The following is a 6,000-nucleotide window of genomic DNA, read 5'->3' on the forward strand; positions in this document are numbered from 1 at the left end:
GTGATTGCTACAAACTGCTTATATTTGCATCTCATGTTTTTTATACAAACACTTTCCCTCTTTTGTAGGAAACTGCTCTGAGAGTATGATGTTGCCCTTCTGAGATTTTTTTTCTTTCTCCTCTGACTATACCTTTTAACTGAGAGCAATGCCTAAGGGAGAAGCTGAGCTTTAATCTATCAAGTTTCTAGTTCCAGTAACTGAACTCAATCTGAGGCTTGAAATGCCATACCAAAAATAACATTTGGGGTTGCTACAGCTGTTTTCTTGCCTCTAGTTTTAATTTTGGGTGAATTCCATAAACTTGATTTAACATTAATTTGATATCTTTCCTTTCAGGAATATTTTTCAATTGTTCCTAGGGTTTAGAAAGCGTGTGGAAGCCATAAATTATGTTCTTCCTTCCAAAAAGTTGCCGAGATGAAAATGATGAAAAGACAAACTTACGCACAAATCTCTACTTATCTCCATGGCAGTGAGACCACTTAGTGATCCAATGAGCAAGTTCTCCTGTATTTTAAGAAAGCAGCTGATGAGAAGGGAAACAAGATATTATGGTGGTTCAAAAATATCAGAATATGTTACTAAGAAGGGGGTACAGCTGCTGTGTTGTGTTAGCAGGCAGAGTTCCTGGGTTATAGTGCATGTTGTTAATCTGATTTTTTTTTTTTTTTTTTTTTTCCCCCCAGAATGAGACCTTGGGTGAGCTACAAACTAGAGTTACTAGCACTAGGAAAGACTTTGCAGTCAGTTGTGTCTTGACTTATATGTGTTATTTGCAAGATTGAATAATTTGAAGTATTGAACAGATAATTTAAAAACAAATGAAATTAAGAAAAAGACCTTGCTTAATTAAATAAGAACCATATAAATAGCAGCATATATTAGTCAAAATGCCCCTAACATCTTTGCTTTGGGTTCCCCATAACCTGGCATAAAAGTAGTGTGTAATATAAATGTGTTTATACCTTAGTGTATCTTGTTAAACCATTTAAAGTTAACTAATGTTTGGCTGTTTCAAAACTTTAATTAGCATTTAACAAGAAAGCGACAGTATAACCAATTAGAGATCTAAGCAATAACACGCACTCACTTCCATTTTCTAGCAATTAATTGATAACTAGTTTACCGTGGGCTAATAATTAAATGAGAAAACATTCTGAGCAAATTGAAAGCACTGATGCAAATGAGTTCTGCATTTATTCTTTTCAAATTCACTGACCACATTATCTAATCTGTCGGGAACAGAGAAATCCTGAATTATACTAAATATATACTCAGGCTGATTAACCAACCCTTAAAGCAACATTAGTCACTTCCTGGGAGCTTGAAGAGCTTTGCTGCAGGACCATCTCCCGGCAGCGCTGAAGGTGGGGAGCGCAGCACAGCAGCACCGTTGGTCCGTGGGCCGGTGGATGCTCCGTGGCCCCACTCACGTCTGCCTGTTTGGCACATTGCTTTCTCTCTCTCTTGTGCTTGAGATAACCACACCGAAGAGGTGCAGTGGAGATGCCCGGTGGGGCTGTGCAATCAGCTATGGCATCCAGGCCTTTCCCAACAAAAAAAAAAAAAACAACCCACCATCGACCCCAGCTAAAAGCAAAGGGGTCACCATTTCAGCTGCAGTGGTGTTGGCAGCAGACATGACTCTCGCACCTTCTGCCAACCGCAAGATAAATGAAGTGTTTGACAAAGAAGAATATGAGTTGGCAAAATCACTTGGTACATTCTGTGCGTGAAAATTGAAGACATTTTTCTACTCAGTGATCATTGGGAATAGCTCCTCACAAACAGGAAATATCCCCATCACCTGCACTTGAAGTATAGCAATCTCCAGCGCATGTAGGAGAAAGTCTCATTTCGTCTTGAACTTCATCTCTTTATGGTATCTTCCTCGTCTGGACGGGCAGTAAGGCAAAATTGCCTGAGTTCTATTAAGCTTTAAACACGAGCCATCCATTCCAACAAAACACTCCCCAAAATATGGTGTTTCTCAATACCACTCTTACCCCTGGTTGCTGCAAAACCGCCACAGCGGTATGCAGGGACTAAGCCCTGACCATTTCAATTGCTTTGCCAATGCAATGGAGCTATAAAACAATAAGATGACACCGGCTGTTTTGAAAGATTTCCCTTTTCACCCCCTCCAAGATTCTCATTTGTTTATTTTGGATAAGATCACACTGTTTTACTAGTGTGAAATCAATATATAGGACCTCATGGCATCACTTGAACAAGTACTGCCTAAAACTACAATTTGTTTTCAAATTTTGATGTGTGTTTTCACTGCTAGTGCAGATTGGGAGATTATGGAGAATTAAGAATGTAAACTACATCTCGTTCCTTGTTTCAGCCTTGCATCCTTCTACTTCCCATGCTAACACAGCCGTGGGAAAGGCGCAGGCGAGCGGTGCTGAGGATTAGCCCTGGCAGTGCTCTTCAGAGTGATGCTGAGCTGCGACATCCCCTGTGGGTGAAGCTTACCCCGTTTCGCCACCCAGGCTCCTTCACCTCGGTGTAAGTACCCCCTTTTTCGGCTGCTTTATTCCTAGAGACCCCATCCACTGTTTGTTTCATGGGCCCTCTCGATTACTATAAATATGATTTCTCTAGAGTGTTTTTTTTTGTCATTTCTAGACAAGATGAGTGATGACATGTCTCTTTTTTTTGTTTATTTAATAAGTAATATTTACTGATATCTCCAGTAAGAGATTCTGATTTGAAGGAGTCTCTCTGAAATTCTTTCTGAGCTGAAAAACAGATAATACTGGAAGTGACTTAGACATTTTGGGATATTTCATGTCAAAGAAATATGGTAGAATTACAGAATAAGTATTGATTCACATTTATCACTTTCATAATATTTTTTTTATTAAACTTTATTTAATCCCTGCTTTCCAACTCATTACTTTGTCTCTGGTTGTGACAGACTTTTATGATTTATTATGTCCTCTGAATAGATATACATTTTGAGTTAGAGTGGTAGAGCCATATTAGTTCTTTCAATCTTTTCTAGTGCCAATAGAGGATTACTTTGGGAAATACTCGCTTAAAAAAGCTTCCTAAAGATTATTTCTAGTTTGAAATAACTCCAGTTTTATAGCAACTCGACCCATAGTTTGAAGAAAAGGTTACTGTATGGGACTCTGGATACTTAGAGATTTCTTAGTCTCAGGGTTTTGTCTTCTCCTGGAGTGTCATATACCTTAATACTGGGGGTTACGGAGTTGTTTGACTTGCCCTTATTTCTGAGCGTAACCTCATCCTTACAAATTTTCACTCATTCCCACCAGCTGTTGCAAACACAAATATTGTCATACTATATATGCACAGCTATTATTTGAAATTATAGTGTCTAACTTTACTGGTATTTACTACACAGACAGAAATAGAGCTAAACTTAACTGGAATATAAAATAAAAGAACCTTTATATCTCATGTAGATGTCAGCGTTAGCTTGAATTTATTTTGGTCTTATTAAATATTGCTTATAACTCTTCATCAAACCAAAATGATTATTTGCCTTAATAATCACTAAGGAATTTATTAAAAAGATACAGCTCTTCATTATTTGTGGAGTTTCTAGACATTTCTTGCATTTATTCATACGTTACAACTAACTGATTTATGATTTATTCAGATATCCCTTCAAGACCGTTCATTCTGTGGAATGAATGGGTGTTATGACATTGCAATGTGCAGTGGAGGATCCCTCAAGAAATGACCTTCAATTAATTGATTGATGTGACAACATTTGAATGATTTTTCTCTTCTGTTTTAAACTTGCTAATTTCTCCTGGAGATATAAGTAAGATTTGTGGTAGTCATAATTTACAGCACAGTGTTTTCAAAATCAAAATATGTCCCCCGAATTATTCCAGGGAGGATCTGTGACAATTTGCTAATGAGATGAGTCTGGAATGGTTTCTAATATTGGGTAGCACCTTAGACCGTGGAAATTTTCTTTATTCCTTGTTGTTAATAACTTATTATTCCCCTATTATAATAACAATTATTTAGTAATGGCTGTTCCATTGCTTCAGTCATGCTCATCATCCAGTTTTGCATTAGCAATATCAGTATGTTCACCGTGTTGTCACCGCGTTGTCAGAATGACTGGAGTGCAGCCTTCCAGGGCAAAGACGTCTAGAGGTTACTTTGCTGCAAGTGAGCACAAAATACCTGCTTTGATACTAGTAACTTCTGGGTAGTGTTATTTCATAGGCAGCATGATTTGATCTACTGCTGAAAAGTTGTAGTTGCTCTTAAAAATCCGTCAAGCTGTTGGATCCTCAGGATCCCACAGAACCAGCTTTTGATCCTCCAAAGCTTTACCTGGTCCTGTTTAAAACCAATGACAGTAAGGCTTTTTGAAGGCTCCAGTTAAGAAGATGATACCGCAAGTGTCCTGGAGCGTCAGCGTTTGGTAACTTGAAGCCACTGATAGAGATCTTGATGTAATTAACAGTCACCCATGTATCCCAAGTCCATACGTACTCTTGAGTGTGAGCGGTAGGTAGCTCCTCTCTTTCCTATGGAGTCATCATCTTTTGCAGGAGTATCCACTAACGATTGTATTTTCCTGGCAGACATGGAAATTCAGAAAAAGCTCTAGGTGGGCAAGATGCACACTATGGTTTAAGTTCAGCAAGCAGATGTTTTTTAAATTTTTGAACCTGCAGAAAAAATAGTAACTTAAGAAAAAATGACATGGCACATCACACGTGTGGCTGGTAGACTCGCAAGCTGTCAATTTAATCCAGTAGTTCACATAATGATAATATGAATATAGTCTGAATATTCTCTGGATGCTGGACACGTCACAGTAAACTCTTTGGTGAACAGTCTGCTTTACATGCACTGTTTGATCATCAGAACATTTGGCTTTGAGCCCTCAGTTCACAGTGAATTACAGCAATTCACTGTCAATGACAAAGAACTAGAAAACGTTCATATTTATTTTATGTTTTTTTTAGAGATATTGTGTCTTAAAAATGCACCGATTAAAGCAGCTATCAGATGATCAGCATAGTTTAAGACCCCTTTATGCCATGAGAATACCAATAGTGCAGTTCTAGTCAGTGGAGAAACTCACTTTTTCTGATGGGGACAAGGAGCGTTCTGAACACCAAGTTTTATAATTAACACGTTTGAATCAAATGGCATTTTTACAATCCTTAATTTAATCAAAAGCCCCTTTAGTGTGTGCAAGTTTCCTATATCCTTTCTCCTGTTCCGTTGCTGAAGCTTCTAAGATGTGCAATCTTCTTTCAGAGAAACATCTAAGAAACCCTTCCCTTGCAAACCCGCAAGAAAAGAAACCTGCACTCCAGAGCATCGCACCCTCGCTGTGCGTGCTCCATCCTGAGCTCCTCCAGCCTCTCCTGGCTCTGCCCCTGCTCCTTCCCTGTGCCCTCCATCTCCCAAGAGCTGTTGCTCCAGAGCATTAATGCAAGGCTGCCTTTTAGATGTGTTTTTAAGTGTCCCTCACTTTGGGGCGTTGCTCTATGGGTTCAAAGGTTTGTTTTTCCCTCATCGGTCACTCCCTTGTTCTATTTTACTGTTACAATTTTATTTCTTGCTTCCATTTTTGCTGCGTTCAAACCCTGTGAAGACCAATATGTGGTTGTAAACTGAGAGCAGCAACATGCTACCTGATGTTTGCAATCAATACGTGTGCACAGTTTTCTTTTCGATGCATCAGTGGGTAACTCAGATTTTCCTTTATGCTAAGCCTAGACCTTTTTCGAGATTCTCTGAAAATATTGACTAATGCTTTTGTTCGTGAAGCTGTGACTATAAAATGATTTATTATTTTTTAATTTATCTGCATTTTCTTTGACCTTGGCAAGACTGGAAGCCAACACTGAGATGGGGCTCTCTATATCAACATAATATTAAGTTCTATGTACGAGGTACGAATCTACTTTGTACGCTAGCATCTCTTCTGTTTTTCGTCACTGTACAAATGTTTAATCGGGTTCTGCGTCTCACTGTGAA

The sequence above is a fragment of the Vanellus vanellus genome (genome assembly GCF_965231255.1).
Source record: "Vanellus vanellus genome assembly, chromosome: 9".
NCBI classification, from domain to species: Eukaryota; Metazoa; Chordata; class Aves; order Charadriiformes; family Charadriidae; genus Vanellus; species Vanellus vanellus.